Below are 17,162 nucleotides of genomic sequence, written 5' to 3' on the forward strand. Positions count from 1 at the left end.
TGGGCCCCAGTTTCGGCGAGGCACCATGTGAGACCAAGCGATGGCTGCATTTGGGAATTGCTTAGCTAGTTTAGTAATTTCCAGGAAGATAGTTTCCCTGAGTGTCTTCCGCCCCATGCGCACCAGGTCATTGCCACCAAGATGAATAATGATGAGATCCGGGGACTGGAGTCCCACACATCCACGGGCCAATGCGACAAGTTGCTGCAGCTGTTTGATTCCTTTGCCTCCAACCCCGCACCAATGGAAGGCCACGGCTTGATTTGCTGCCGGATTCGGTTTACAGAGCTGTCGCAACCTGTAGGCCGCCCGACGAACGAACGAATGCCCTAGGACCCAAACCACACGAGGTGCCATCGACTGTAATAAAAGAAAATTGCGTGAGAAACAGTATTGGACTTGTAGACATAACGAAAAGGAACCCCTGATTACGCCAACTCAGGTCTAATGTAACGCTTGTAACAGAAGCCCATCTCCCAATGGCTTTCACCTATAACATAGGCAAACCTGCACCTGCCGCCAAAGTAGCTGCACCAATCCTAAATGAATGGGGAGAGTAACCAAGAGGTTCCACTCCCGCTGCCCGTATTGTAACTTTCAGTACCTCTGCAAATTGGTAGCGAGATAGGCAGTCCCCATTTGCATGAATGAAGAGCGCGGTGGACCTATCAGGGGGACGAACCACCAAGTAAGATGCTAGATTACCCACAGGGCATAAAAGTGAACCATGAGCCGCCCGGAGCCCAATACGTGCTCCCTTACCTAACTGATCCGTTTTGGACTTACGCAGCTGTATAGTTATAGAATCTGTACTGATTTGCACATCAGCCCACTGGAGTCCTCCTGCATGGTCGCTCTTGGAGGCTGCTATCAACTCCCCAATGCAGAATGCCCCATAAAAAGCCACAGAGAAAGCAGCTATAAATAAGGTAGCCTCAAAAGGCGAAGATGTGACAGCGTACAATAATGTTTCTAGTAAGGGGGGTGTTATGGGACGCCTAGTGTCTGACCTAGGACCAACTGTTCTAGACCAACCCGCCAGAGCCTGCTTAATGACAAAAGAGTTTAGCTGAGAAACTTGATTCCTGAGTTTGGCGAAAAAAACAAATGGCAGACAGGTTAGCTTTGGCGCAAGACACTGGTTTACCTTTATCCCTTAAATGTTGTGAAAATGCACAGATTGCTTCAGCAGAAAACCAATCTAAAGTACTTAAAGATTTCAAGAAAAGTCTGTAATGTAAAAAGGCTTTCTTGTATGTCTCCCTCGTGCGGGAAGCTAAAGATGTCGCTACAAGAGCTGAGAGTGCGGACACCAATCTTCCACAGTGATGTTGGGAACTCTGTCATCTTCTCCGTCGCCTTTGGGTGGAACCTCAGAAAATCCTGCATCAATTATCGAGATAAGGCGTCAGCCGCATTGTTATTCACCCCCGGTACATGTTTCGCCCGAAAGGTAATGTTCAGTTTCAAACACCGTAACACCAAATGTTTAAGTAGCCTGAGTACCAATCTACAACTAGCTTTCTGTCTATTGATCGCCTCTACTACTGCCATGTTATCTGACCAAAAGACCACAGACCTGTCCTTTAATTTGTGATCCCAGACAGAGACGACGACAATGATGGGGAATAGTTCTAAAAAAGCTATATTTTTGGTTACTCCCATGCTGACCCAATCAGCTGGACAATCCGCCCTGCACCAGGAGGATCCAAGAATGGCGCCAAAACCTATGGTGCCTGCTGCGTCTGTGAATAATCCAAGGGTGGGGCTAGCCACCGGAGGATGAGGCCAGATCACCGCCCCATTGAAGTCCTGTAAGAATACATCCCAAACCTTCAAATCTTCCCTCACTTCTGAAGACAGCCTGGTGTGATGGTGTTTCTCAGTCAAAGCCGCCATGGCCCTGATGATGGATCTGGAGAAAGGGCGAGCCATAGGGATAATCCTCTGTGTGAAATTCAGTTGACCCACCAGAACCTGTAGCTGGTGAAGTGTGACTTTATTCTGGGACAGCACGGTTCTGATGGACCCTTTAAAGGCCTGAAGTTTGTCTACCGGAAGGCGACTCTCCCCAGCCAAAGAGTCAATCTCAATACCCAGAAAGGTAATGCAAGTGGAGGGCCCTTCAGTCTTGTCAGGTGCTAGCCGGACCCCGAATTCCCTGAACATAGCTGTCAGGGCTTGAAGAGCCCAAAGGCAGTTTGCCGACCGCGGGGGACTAAAACTAGAAAATCATCTAAGTAATGGATCACATCTGCATGGCCGTTGCGTCTGGTAAAGATCCACTGGAATGCAGAGCTAAACTGTTCAAAATAACTGCAGGACACACTGCAGCCCATGGGCATACACTCATCATAGAAGTAATCTCCGTTAAATTGGAATCCAGGAAGGTGATAATCAGGGTGGACTGGGAGAAGCCTGAAAGCTGCTTCAATATCAGTTTTTGCTAACAGCGCACCACACCCCAAAGCCCTTAATTTCTTCAGTGCCTGGTCAACAGTAGCACAGCGAACTGAACATAGAACCGGATCAATAGCCTCATTCACCGAAGAACCCCGAGGTGCAGACAGGTTATGAATTAACCTGAACTGACCCGGTTCTTTCTTGGGTACCACCCCTAAGGGAGAACAAACTCTGGCCCTCATTCTGACCTTGGCGGGCGGCGGAGGCCGCCCGCCAAAGTCCCGCCGTCAGCTTACCGTTCCGCGGTCGAAAGACCGCGGCGGTAATTCTGACTTTCCCGCTGGGCTGGCGGGCGGTCGCATTCAGGCCGCCCGCCAGCCCAGCGGGAAAGAGGCTTCCACGATGAAGCCGGCTCGGAATCGAGCCGGCGGAGTGGAAGCTGTGCGACGGGTGCAGTTGCACCCGTCGCGTATTTCACTGTCTGCGCAGCAGACAGTGAAATACATTTAGGGGCCCTCTTACGGGGGCCCCTGCAATGCCCATGCCAGTGGCATGGGCACTGCAGGGGCCCCGCGACCCCCCCCTACCGCCATCCGGATCCCGGCGGTCGGTGTACCGCCGCCGTGGAGGATTCAATGGGGCGGCGGTACACTGGCGGGAGCCCGCCAGTGGTGCCGGTCCGACCGCGGCTTTACCGCCGCGGTCGGAATCCCCATTGGAGCACCGCCGGCTGCGGTGCTCCCGCGGTCCTCCGCCCTGGCGGTCTTTGACCGCCAGGGTCAGAATGACCGCCTAAATCTTTTGAGGGGGGGGAGGGCCCGACAAGCACCCCAGTGCACGTTCCTTGCCAATCTTTTTTGCTACTACACCAGGGTTTCTTAAAGCAGACACAAAGTTCTTGCAATGTTCCAAAGGGGGGACGCTGGTGGCAGGAATCCTAAAACCCTGAGAGAAACCTTTTATCAATAATTCTGCTGAAACTTTTACTGGGTAAACCTGTAACCAAGGAAATAGTGTGTCTAAATGTATGGGAGAAGGCAAGGTTAAACTAGTTGTTGGGCTTACTCCCATCTTTAACTTTATCCCTTGACTTCTTAAGGCACTTGAATTCGGGGTGGGAGGGATGCCCGCAAAAGGAACAGGTGTGGCTGAATTTGCACGACCCCGGGGGGCGTGACCATACCTTTCTATTAAACGCCCAGCATGAACCTTTTTTGTCGCTCGAATACTGTGATCGAAAGGGATGTTTACCAGGTAACTTGTTATTCACACATTCTAACCAAACATTCACTTCAGTCTGGTCCCATCCAATCGCTGGGTCCTCAACCTTCGCCCACCTGAAATCCCTATCGTACTCCAGCCAAGCGTTCCCTCCATACATATGGTGCGCTCTTAGTATTTTGTTTGCATAGCAGATCATAGCAATACCTGATTCAGGTTTCTTCTCAAGCATGACCGACATAAATACATTAAAACCAAACAACCAATTAGTAATACTCTCCTCAACCTTTGGCTTTCTATCAATAGATGATGAAGCTTTTGCATCTTTCTCTCTTGTTTCTACCTCCCTTCTCTTTGCCCTGATCAGGCTGAAAATATCAACAAATTCCCCTTTCCATATTTTTTCTTTTATGTCAGGAGCCACATGTGCAGCCAACTTCCCTGGCCTTGACAACAGCATGCCCAGCCCCGCCCCTTCAGCAGATGTGATATTTTTTGCAGGAATGTTGGCCAGTTCAGTAACCTTACCCTGTTCTTTTTCCAAAGGAGTAGCCTGAGTCAGAGAGCCCGGTGCCGGATTGACACTTGGGCTCGCAGTCGTCACCTATAAAAGGGGGAACATTACGTGCCACTGCCAGGGCCTCCACCTGGCGCTTAAGTTCTAGCACTGAATTCTGCAGCGAATCGTTAGCCCAAGGAGTCGTAGGCGGAGGAGGGGCGGATGCTGTATTAATATTAGTTAACATCTGTGAAACCGCCAACAAAGCTTGCGCCGTTGAATCTTGTGAGGTTACTGGGGGGGCTGGTGCAACCTCCACCTGCTCAGTGGCTGAGCCAATTGTTGGTGCCAGCACCTGAGACTGGGGGGGTAATTGAACAGGTGTCCACACAGGATGCGCTGACAGATTTGCCAATGACCGCCGTATGTCGGCCAACATAGATTCTACCCCTAACATTGCTGTCGGTGCCACCACTACCTCCCCTACGCGCAGCGCAGTATTATTCGCCGTTGTTGATGCAGCAGCTAGGACAGGAGCCAATTCTGGAACTGTACCATCCGGTGAAGGTGATGGTGGTTGCTGAACTACTGCAGCCTGTTTTTTATTTCTCCGCTTTACCAGGGGGAAAGCTGCGCGCGGGGCAACATGTGTTCGTCGTGGGCGTGAAGGGCCCTCACCACTGTCCTCCACCTCAGCAGGGGCATCCCCGCCATCTGAGTCCCCATTGCCTAATTTAGCCAAAACCAATTTCAAAAGGTGCGCCAATTCAGGGTCACCCCCCTTCCTCTTACCCACCCTTATCCGATTTGATGCCATTACACAAGGGTCTAATGGAATTCAGTAGACTAAACTTGGACACAATGTATTACATGCTGCTATGATTTCCCCTTGCGCAAAAGATACCTTCTCTGCTACAAAAAGGGGGCGGGGGAGACAGGTCTCTATACAGAGTAACTTAACACGGACTATTATAGTGACAATGGCCCCACACCGTATGGGAGAATTAGAATATATATTAAAATAACATTGATTACTGCAAAAGAAACACTCTGATATATAACATCATGGAGTCAAACTGTGTTGTCCAGGCACCTTTGCTTTACATCAAGAATATAGACAGTGTAAAATAGCAGTACTTTGTTTTTTTTAAACACACAACTTTGCCTTAAAGAATCTGCACACTAAACTGGAGCGCGGCCCCCAGCTGCTTTTTCAAATTGAAAGCCCTCGAATTAATGAGGGCCTAGTACACTTCACAACCGAACATAAAAAACCCCAAGCTATTTAAAGCGCTGAGGAGAAAGCGCGCAGCTGTACTGCCTCAAATTTAAAGCCCTCCGCTATTTGAATGACCAAACCACACCGAAAACACCGTGCTGATAAAGGCACCTGTTAGAGACAATAATAGGAGCGCGCTTGGATGACAGGGACTGAAAAAAAAACCGTCCCTTGAAAAAACATCCGCCAGGTAATTAAACAAACAAAAAACAAAGGTTGAAATGCCCCTGTGCCAATTAAAATTGCCCGAGCGAAGTGAGAGCGAGCACAGGGAACTTATAATTATTTCTCCTAAAACGGAGCACCAGCCTCAGTGCGCACACTCACCTCGGGCCCCTTTTAATTTTCCGGCAAGGAAATAAATCTGAAGGGAATCCCCGTCCCTTTACGCGAAGCTAACAAAACCTGTTCGACGTCCTAGGCGGATTGGACACCACTCCCCCGACTTCTCTAGTGCCGACGGTCCGAACGGGTTATCCTGCTCCTTGTTGCAGGCACTGATCCCCGCTCCTGCAGTAGGACCTGGAATCCCACGAGGTCCTGCAGTCCAAAAATGCTGCCGTCCATCCACGCCGCCGCTGCGCCGAAAACAAGAAGACCAAGCCTTCTGTGGGGGGGCGCTTAGAAAGCCCCCCACTGGGGCGCGGCGGTTTGGACCGGAACAACAACGCACCTCCCTAGATGTTACTTCCGCCTACACACCTCGTGAGGTGTGCAGGCGGAAATAACTAGGCCAGCCCACGCACAACTAGTGCCGAGGGTCCAGCCCCCGGCGGCCCCGACCTCTAAGGGGCCGCGCTCCCCCCATTTTGGGGGGGCGCTTTTCCAGTGCTGCTGTAGATCGTATGCTCTGCACATAATTAAAATCAGTACCACTTTCCCTTACGCACTGGCTTCTGAACAGAACAGATTTGGATCAAAGTTTTAGGTACACTTTTCCAAGCTTGTGCTTATTATCAGGTATGTATGTCCACAAAGTAATGTTTGGTGAAAGTGTAGATAGTAGACAATGTAGTATTTTAACACGTCTGCAATTTTGCCTCGGAAAGCCATAGTGGCTCCATTTTTTTCAAGTGAAAAGTGCCTTAGGAAAAGAGTGTTGTGTGCCTTTAGTTTTGAATACATCTGACAAATCATCTGGAGAGGCATGTTTTGGAAATTGGTTGCCCAAGGTAGGTAGGGCAGGCAAAAAGCGAAAAAGAGTTTCTTCGTTTTTCTAAAGGAATTAAGGGCTATTTTAACAACTGAAGCGCGTAGAGCTCTTTTTGCAACCAAATGAGATTGGGGGTAGCTTTGCATGGTTTGTAACGAAAAGGGGGATTACTTGGGCAAAAAGCAAGGGCTTGGTATAAGGACAGCCTTATCTTTGTACATCTGAGTAAATGGCTTCTCTTGGGCTTTATGTTTTCTAAGGCTATTTTGGGAAGTGAGTACAATGAGGAAGACTACTTTTCGATCAAAGGAACTTCAGTGGACAAGAGTGTAATGGCTTCAATGGCTTCCATAAGCTATGTAAGAATGATGCTGAGGTCTCATGAAGGGATTGGTGGCATTTTAGGAGGGGTCACCCATTTACGTTTGTACATGAAGGTTTTAACAACCGCTATCTTGAAGACTGGCAGATAGTCTCGGGTTTCTAGGTAAGCTGCTACAGCAGCTAGATGTACCCTTGTGGAAGAATAGGCTAGCGCTTCCTTTTGTAGGTGCAGCACTAATAGATGAGGTCTTAGGTGCGTAAAGACTATTTATAGAGATTGTTACAATAGTGGCTAAATCGTTTCCATTTAGCCACTTAGCAAGCCCTTGTAGTGGGTTTACAGGTTTCTTAATATTTGTTTTTGCGCTCTTCTGGAAGCTGTGTGCACCCAAATTCTAAGATGTCAGGTGCCAAATCGCAATATTCAGGGCCTTGGAATTTGGGTGTTGCAGTTGCTGCGTGAGGAGGTCTGGACCCAGAGACAATTTTTCATGGGGATGTACGGACATTTCAGGAGCTTTGAGTACCACAGCTGTCTTGCTTATGTTGTTGCTAGGAGAATGAGCTTCATTGGCGCTTGCTGGATTTCCCTGACTACGTACATAGTAAGCAGTAGTTGAGGAGAATCATATGCAAATATCCTTAGTGTTACTTTGCCGTTCATGTCTCCTGCTGAGCAATCAATAGTGTTGTTGTCCACTCCTGTTGAGTATTACGGCAGGAAAAGGACGGGAAGATGAATGACCCTATACAGTATTGTCTGTGCTACCTTGAACAAATATCGGCCATGCGTCCCCTCTGTTAGTACAGTGGTCATGTTGTCTTTGTGTATAGGAATGAGTTTGCAAAACTCTTGGAGTGCTAGGTGAACTGCTATCAGTTTGTCTATATTGCAGCTGTGGGTTAAGAGAAACCCTGCCCAGTAACAAGTTCTTGTGATTCCACCACTGACATTTATGCTACAGCCTTGGCTCCACCAATATTAGAATCTCCGACCGACCACTTGTGTAGGACCACTGTAATGCACTCTTGCAGAGGGTGCATGTGCAGTCAAGCATTTGGTCCTATTGCAGTATAAGACACCATTATTCCCAAAAGTTTCATTATCCTTCTCACTGGCTGCGGATGCAATACCTGTAAAAGGGAAGCAGGCTTTGAAATGCCATCATTCTCTTGTGGCTGGAAGAGGCTTTGCCTGTCACTGTAATGAGCATGATTCCTAAGAACGGATGTGTCCATTGGGCAGGATGCAAGATTTATTTAGCATAAATGGTGAGCTCCAGTGTATGGAGGAGTGAGATGGCTTGTGGAATGTGAGTGAGGCATTGTGCTTGGCTGTTGCTTTTTACCAGCCAGTCGTCCTGGTATGGATTCATGAATGGCTTTGCCCCAAAGATGCACTGCCCTTCCTTCTAGAGATCTGTTGAACACTCAAGGTACTGTTTGAATTCCAACGGGTAGTACTTTTTGAATTGATAATGCACTCCAGTCACCACAAACGTGAGGCACTGGAGGTGTGCCGGGTGAATGGGGATGTGTAAGTAGGCATCCATAGCATCCTGTTTCTCCAAATACTCTTCTATGCAGAGCCAGTAGAATGATGTCTTGGAGAGTTGTCATCTTGAAGTGAAGTACTGGATTGAGCATTTGCTGCAATGACCTGTTTTATTTGGTGTAGAGAAGATACAGTGAATACACTTTTGATCCTCACTGTTGTGATGGGATAGGCCTGATTCCTCCCTTTTGAAGCAATGCCTGCACTTCTTCCTTTGGTGATCTTGGCTTGGATGATGCTGTGCTGGTGTGGTTTGATATTGGGTAGTGTTTTATGAAATTCCAGCCAAAAGCTGTGGGCAAATATGGAGAGTACGCATATGCTGCCTGCTTTGGGTCACAAAGACTTTTGAGAAAAGTACTGGTAATACTTCCCCCTCTTGCAAAAAGACTCATTGTTCAGGCAATTATTCTGTCCCAACTCGACTATGGTAATAGTTTATTTCTTGGCTCCCCTAAATATGTGGTCAGGAAATTGCAGGTGGTGCAGAATGCTGCGGCGCGTCTTCTACTAGATATCCCAAGGCATACTTCAGTTAAACCAGCCTTTTTATCTCTCCACTGGCTTCCAGTTGAACAGCGTATAAAATGTAAAACCCTATGCATCATCCACAGATCACTATATAATAGAGGACCCCATTTGCTAAAAACCCTAGCCACCTTCTACAAACCAGCTAGAGCCCTTAGATCCGCATCTACAGCACTGGCTATACTACCTAAAATTAAAAAAACCATATCGGGTGGTGGTACAATGGAATATCGGGGAGGCAAACTGTGGAACTCCGCCCCCCTCAGTATTCGATTAACCAGTCACAAACCTAATTTTCGAAAGGCTATTAAAACCTGGCTTTTCAAACTCTAGTTTTCCCTTCCTTTTGCACCTGTTGTGGTCCTTTTAGCGCTGTGAGGCCTTCGGGTAGTCCGGCGCTTTATAAGTGCAAATAACATAACATATGTCTGAGCTTACATCCTCTCATTGAGGAACGTATAACCTTAGACCTCTCCTGACAGGTGTGAGTGGTCGGTGATAATGTGTGGAAGGTTTTGCTTGGGACAGAGGTGCCCTTGCTTTGGGTCTCTCTGGTCTTACAGCATCTGTTGCCCCGTAAGCCACCTTGAGAGTACTGCTTGGATGACTGGACCCTCCTGAAGGAGGAGTTGTGCTGGTACAGAGGGTGTTGGGCGCGGTTACTGACTTGTGCTTGTTGCCTTTGAAACCTCATCTTTGCAGGTTTGGTTTGGAAAGCTCCTGTGGTCTTTGCCTTGTAGGTTTTTTTCTTAATTTTCTCTAATATGGAATCCAATTGTGGAACAAACTGGGCAATGTTGTACCTAACACCAGCACCCAGATGCTCAGGATGCCAGAGAAGAATGCTAGTATTGTCCAGGAGCTAGTGACAACTGCGTCTAGTGAGCACCTAATGTTGACATTTGAAAATATTTGCCATTTCTGGACAATGTCCTTTCCTCACTTTTTGTTAAACATCAGGCAGGTGCTTTACTAATACCAGTTCCTCCATCTTCTCCCGGTAGTATCTGTCATACATTGACATCTATCCTACGGATTTGGCTATAAGCCAAATATATGTGGGTGGCCCCCACAGCTAACCACATGCCTGCAGCCAGGTGCTGACCTTGATTGGGGGGTGCGCTGACCTCAAGGGTACGCTGGGTTTAGCAATAACTTACGAAATTTGCGATTTAAAAGCACCTGCTGAAAAGTTCCTTGTGCTTCCAGCCTTCAGGAAACAATTAAAATGTCAAGATAACTCTTGTGATTACTGTTCATGCTGGGAGAGAGATGGGAGTTTTGTCTAGCAGCAGCTTTGCTCGCCATAAAGTAGTGTAGAGGGTTAATAAGCCTGCTGCAAAGAACAGAACTATATTTTATGTGGATAGCTGAGTGGATTAGTAAACCCAGCCTTTACAAGCACTTTAAACCAAATGATCATATGTGAAAGGGGGTGCTATGGCAGTGTCCTAATGAAACTGGAGGGGTTCCCCTGCAAAGTACCTGTAGGTGGCCCCTTCCTCCCTGGACCCAGTCAGGGCATGCTTGGTTATCACTAACCGATGTAGTTGAATAGTTTGTGATAAATTCACAAGTCTAAATCGAGTTAAGATCGATTTATGTTGAAGCAATATGTTCAATTTTTCCCCACAGTTTACTGCATTTATATGTTATATTGACAGCGTATACTCAGTTGCTTTCTTTGTCAGGTTGAGGGTTTCCCCTGTACTGTGCACAGAAGCCCATTTGGATGCCGCATGCACTACAAGTGAATCAGGTGGGACATTACCTCTGATGTTGATGGGGCCTTATGGTGCTGGTCTATATATCTTTTCAACCCTAGGCCTGAAACCTGATCGAGTTGAATCTGTATAAATTGACTGTGCTGGGGACGGTGACTGTGCAAGTGGTGGTGTGGGCTCCCTAGGTTTTGTTCCCTTTTTGAGAATGTGATACGCACAGAGCTCCTCAACTATGAGGTGACACTTTTGAGCATGCAGTTGGAGGGGGCTGAAAGAGGATGTTGCCAGAGACTGAATAAGTATAAATTCTCCTCTGCCCTAAGTCTCTTCTGCCACACATCAGGTTGATTTCCTTGATCTTCAGTAAAATGGGGTTTACTTGGAGTTGGATGCCATTCTTCAACAGTGGCTTTGGAGTCAATTTCATTTCCAAGTTGGGTCAGGACCAAATCTGTATATCTCGATATTGAGTCTTGGAATCTGGAGCTTGCGTAATCTCTGATGCTGAAGATGTATTTCAGAATTCAGATGTCACAGGAATACTGGGCAGTGTTTACTGTCTGATTCTCAAGGGAGCAGTTTGGGCTTCAAGCCAGAGCACTCTCAGGGTGGTTTCTTGCTCTGGAGACGAGGAGCTGTTTGAAAACGAGCTGAAAGGGAAGAACTTTAGTATATTGTGTTTGCAAAACTGTAGGTGTGATGTTTGTCCTGGGTGTGTGTTCTTTCTAGGGTTCTGGGGATGATTACTTTCAAATCGGAGTTGCTGGGGGACACATTTTGGACGCTGCTGGCCCTGTATCTCTGAACTACTAGTGGCCACACTACCTTTACCATCAGAGAAAGCCCCTTTGATGCCCTGTCCGGACAGTGGCTTGAGAGAGCAACTGCACTGCGTTCTATAATGTGGCTTCTGTACATCCCTTTGGTGCAGTTAGGCAGACTCATCTTAGTCCCTAGGAGACAGGGCCTACAGACCTGAGGTTGGTTTAACCACCGGAACTTCCAAGTGCATTTCAGGGAAAACTTTAATGGCGTATTCTCCATATTGTAACTGCACTTGATTAATTCTCATATAATAAGGCCTTCTCAATCCAAATTTGCTTTGAATCGGTTGACAGTTAAACAGAATTCTGCTGGAGCAGATGACAGTCGCATGAAGACTGCTCGTATAGAGTATTCGTTTTTCATTGTCATAACTTCTAGCTGCAGATTCCTTACCTTTGAATTTCCTAAGGCGTAAGATTGGATCCAAAAGGTATTTCAGGAGCAATACCCCTTAGTGCCGGTAGGTGGCATGAATCTGCTATGCATGCGTCCATGTCGTCCACGCCACAAGTGACATTGCGGTACCTATATAGGTGCCACCTTGGTGCGCGACATCGGTTCTTTTCTTTCCACGCCAGCAAGCTGTGATCCGATGAAGAGTTACTCCGCGGTCACTTTTTGAGTGGATTTTTTCGAGGGTTTATCCAGAGTTTTTGAGGTTTTCCTCCTGATAGGAGTATGTCATCTAGAAAGACAGGATTCAACCCCTGCGTAACCAGTCATTGGTCGATGTTGTTGACGGACCGGCACCTTACCTGCCTGTGGTGTCTAAGGCAGGACAGCAACCTGAAGTCGAGCTTTGATTGCCGCGCCATGAATCTGAAAGCTTTGAGGGAGTGGTCCCTAAAGCTCATGACAGCTCTGCAATGTGACTCCATGTAAATCGAGGCCTCAGTCGAGAGGAAGATCCTGGGACTGGTCACGGCGCCTTAAGTCGTTGTCATCATCACACTCTTAAGTCCTCAAGATATTTGGGTAAGTCGAGGTATGAAAAAAAGAGCTAAAAGTCAAAGCGGTCTTTGACTTCTTGTCTGTCGGCCAGCGTGACGAGGGAGTGTTGGCATTCAAGACCTGGTTCTTTGGAGTCTGCGCCGACCCCGTGTCTCTGTGACTTTCTGGGAGCCAGAGCGATGCCCACCCAATTGAAAGAATTCTGAGGCCATTTGCCTCATTTTTGGGCACCTTTAGGCCCTTTGGGGGTCAGAGGGAGCCCCATATGTTTCCGCGCCGGCAGCAGTGGCACCAATGAGACTGGCAAACAGTCTTACCAAGTCACCTTCCCCAGTGCCAGCCCCGATGTGGTGCTCCCAGTGGCGCCATCCCCATTGTGATCCCCGACTCAGGCATGGAGCCAGAGGGGGTGTCGCCAGACACTGCATCAGACACCGGTAGGAACTTTGCTTTCTAGATTGGAGCCTGTGCTTTATTCCCTTGGGTTAGGCCTCATCGAGGAATGGGAGGGGGTCGCTGGACCCTGCATATTACCAGCCCCATTAGGAAGACCCAAGTGTGAACTGGTGTGAGGAACTGGGTGAAGCCAGTGGACTGAATACTTCTCAAGACAGTGGTATGCTTTCTCCCCCTACCGTGGCTATGGAGTAGGGATCCTCATATGCCAAGGTGGTGGAGGGGAGGGTGACTGAGGTCCTTGAGCTTCAGTTCCCCTGGATAGCAGTTATGACCAACATCTTGACAGCGGTGTTGCAACCGGGATTGTCCTCCTCAATACTTCTACTTCCATTCAGTGACGTCCTCACACGTCCTTTTGGAGACATGGTCCAAACCCAAAACAGGGGCTCCTGTGAATAGGACAATCACCCACCTCCATGGCCCCACCCCAGGACACCCCACACCGGAGAGCTTGGTGGTCCAAGCCTCAACATCCCAAGGGACATTGCCTACCACCTTCTCGTAAATGCATCACAAGAGTCTGGACTGTTTGGGGAAGGTGATGTTTTCTTCCGGCAGGCTTGCATTGTGGTCTGTGAGCGCTGCATGCATTTTGGGCCATTACTTCCACACTCTGTGATAAGCAAGTACTACCTCAGGTTCTGGAGGAGGCCTGGGCAGTGCTGTCTTAGGCTGTTGATGGGGAGATGCAGCAAAGATCACAGTATGATGTGGATTTGACATGACGACTTGATGGACAGAGTGGTTTCATCAACAGTGGCCCCCAGGAGCCATGCCTTGTTGAGGGCGACAGCTTTTCAGGGGATGGCCATGCTTCCCTTACAGACATGCCCTTCAATGGCACCCGTCTATTCGGAGACAAGGAAGATTCAGCATTCAAGCGCTTTAAGGACTTTCGCGCTATGGCCAGGTGCCTTGGGTCTCTCTGCGGCCCCACCTCATCCACAATCTGCCTTTTGCTTCTTTTGTGATTCCAGCCGCACCAATTCCCTCCCAGTCATAGAGCCATGCAGGCCCCCGGCATCTGTGTGGCTGAGGGCACAGTACCCACATGCCTCATGGGTTAGGTAGCCAGTGTTCTGGTCAGTCCATCACCCCGCATCCCCCTGGCAGGTGCAGCCTCCAAACCTTCCTAATCTGCCCCCTTATCACTATGGGCATCTAGTTGGCAGCAGGATTCGCCAACACCTTTCCCGCTGGCAGTCCACAACATCGGCCAGGTGGGTTGTGCAGATTGTCCTACGGGGCTACACCCTCCTCTTCGAGGCTACCCCTCCTTCCTTGCCATGATCTTGTGACAGGCTAACAGAGGATCATCTGTCCTTTCTCTGTGAGGAAGTTGCGGCTGTCTTGCCAAGGCAGCCATAGAGAGGGTTCCGGTGCCAGAAGTAGGCTGTGATTGCTATTGCTATTGCTGTTCACGCTACTTTCTGGGACCCAAAAAAGAGGCAGAGGTCCCTGGTGGTTCATCAGCTGGTGGGTTCTCTGAATGCCAGCGCAGACAAACTCAGCCGTCAATGCCTAGTGGATAACAAATAGCGTCTCCACTGGGATGTGGCACAATGTCTATCAGCAGTGGAGAAAGCCTAGCTTAGATATGTTCACCTCTGCCAAGAATGTGCAATGTCAGCAATTGCGCACTGGAGTTTCCAAGGTGGATCTTGCTCAGAGATGCTATTTGTCTCGAGTGGAGCTAAGGCGTCCTGTACGCTTTTCTGCCCATACCACTTCTGCCCAGAGTTCTCAAGAAGATCAGGAACAACCGGGCCCAAGTCAGTCTTTTTGCTCCGGAATGGGCAATTAGAGCCTGGTATCCTGAGCTACTGAGCATGGCCGTCTATCCTCCAATTAGTCCACCCCTTTGGGAGGATCGTCTGTCGCAGCAGCAGGGGAGCAGTCTACTCTCTGCCTTCTTGCATGCAGATTGAGTGGCGGAAGTTGACAGCTTTCAACCTTTCTCGTGAGGTCTATCTGGCAGTCAAGCTTCCGTCCACCAAGACGGTATACACCTGCTGTTGGAAAAAAATTGTGGCATGGTGTGCAGAAATATATACTGATCCTCTTTCTGAGGTCTTGCTTTTCATTCTTTCCCTTGCCCAGCAGAGCTCTGCTATTGGCACTCTTATGGGCTAACTGGCTTCTCTTTCTGCCTTCCTGTGGCTGCCTGATCAAACCTCATTGTTCAAGTCCCCTGTTGTGCATAGGTTTTTAAAGGGTTTTGTTCATCTTTTCCTTCCACCATTTATCATGCCTCAGTGGGATCTTAATCTGATCTCAACTTTCTTAATGTGTGCTCCTTTCAAGCCTCTCCACAATTGTCCCCTCAGGCTTCTGACATTCCTTGTGGGAATCTGCTCACTGAGTGAGGGAGCTGCAGGCCTCATTACCTAAGCAGCCCTACCTCTCTGTCTGCCCTGACAATCAGTCACATTGCCTACCTTTTTCACTCCAGCTACATCCCTCTAAAGAAGAGGAGCAACTCTAGCACCAGGACCCAAAAATAGCATTATCGTACTAACCAGTGCTTAATTTGTAAATAAAAAGGTGCTGGTGCCCAAAGCCCTCCTCTTAAACACACAGCTGCTGCAATTAAATGTGTGAAAACTGAATACTGAGGCGGCGTAATCCTGAAGCCATCTCGGGCCTCTTCAATCCATATAAAGCCACTCCCTGCCCCTTCAGCTCACTCTTGCAGCTTTCTACTTTCTTCGTTTGGGACGCTTTTTCGTTTTTCCCTTCCTCCGTCTTTCCCATATGTGTCTTTTGCTCACAGGAAACGCTTGAGGCAGAAGAATAAACCCTGGCCCCCAAAAATAAGTGCTGGTGCTCAGTACCGGAAACAACAAGCAAAAATTAAGCTCTGGTTCTAACTTAACCGCACATGAGAGTTCCAGATGGGCAACCAACTCTTCATGGGGTATGTTGGTGCGAAGAGAGGTTTAACAGTGCAGAAGCAGACCAACTCTAGATGGGTCAGACTATGCATCAAAATCTGATACACATTGGCCAAGAAGCAGCCTCCTGATGGCTTGCAAGCTCATTGCACCAGAGATAAAGCTGCGACCACTGCATAAGCATATGGTGTTTCGGTCCTGAGCATCTGCAGGGCAGCAACATGGGTGTATCTGCACATGTTTACCAAGCACTGCTGCCTGGACAGTCAGGTCTGTAGGGATGGGCACTTTCCTCGTTTGGTTCTGCAGGACTTCCTTGTTTGAAAGTAGTCTGCAGACCCACCTCCAGGGAGGTATTGCTTGAGTATCTATTCCAAGGTACGGAATCTGCGGCTATAAGTCTGTCAGATGAACGAGTTGCTTACCTTCAGTAACACCTTACCTGGTAGAGACTATACTTCGCTGCAGATTCCTTACAGACTTGCCCATCCTCCCAGTTCTGCAAACTGATTTCTAGGGACAGGGCTGACCCCTTTCAGGACTCTAGCCTTTCACACCAGTGGTTAGGGCACTTTATGGCTCTGTGCTTCTGGCGTAGAAAGTTGTGAAAAGAAACTGATGTCAGCTAGGTGCCGCCTATATAGGTACTGCAGTGCCACCTACTGCTGATCAACGTCACCTACTGTCACATACGGGTATTGCTCATAAAGAAATCTTCAGAATCCAATCTGACAGCCAGGGAAATTTAAAGGTAAGGAATCTGCCACTAGATATTGGCCCTCATTACAACTCTGGCGGTCAAAGACCGCCAGGGCTGTTTCGTCGGTTGCCCCGCCAACAGGCTGGCAGTGCAATCCTGTGTATTACGAACGCGGCGGTTTTCCGCCACAGTGGTCCCGGCAGATTTAATCCTCCAGGGCAGCGCTGCTTGGAGGCCCAGTGGGGATGTTGTGATGGCCACCGCGGAAGTGCGGCTGCATTGGCAGCCCCATGTGGTTACAACTTGGCGGGCGGTGGTTGCAGCCCGCCAAAGTTGTGATGAGGGCCATAGTCTCTATCAGATAAGGTATTACAGAAGTTAAGTAACATGTTCATCAAAGTTCTCAAGAGCTGTTACACAATGGTTATGAGCAGTCTCAGACATGTCTGAACCTGATGGCAAAAAAAACAATCTAAGGTGGTCTGTATCCTGATGCATTGTGGTTTTCAGGGAAGGTAACACATGGCAACTCGACATCAAAACATTTGCTTCAAATAAAAAAACAACAACTTGCAATGTCTATACCCACACTAGGTGGTAGGGGTGTGCATAGCATGTGATCTACAACTGCACATGCTGCAAACACC

At 48.5% G+C, this 17,162-nt stretch overlaps 1 protein-coding gene across 3 annotated transcripts in view; it reads left to right on the forward strand.

The window, feature by feature from the left end:
- The window catches only part of LOC138288027 (adipocyte plasma membrane-associated protein-like), a 218,796-nt gene that overhangs the window by 173,740 nt on the left and 27,894 nt on the right, over positions 1-17,162 (forward strand). The gene's annotated exons all lie outside the window — the stretch shown is intronic.

The sequence above is a fragment of the Pleurodeles waltl genome, chromosome 4_1 (genome assembly GCF_031143425.1).
Source record: "Pleurodeles waltl isolate 20211129_DDA chromosome 4_1, aPleWal1.hap1.20221129, whole genome shotgun sequence".
NCBI lineage: Eukaryota > Metazoa > Chordata > Amphibia > Caudata > Salamandridae > Pleurodeles > Pleurodeles waltl.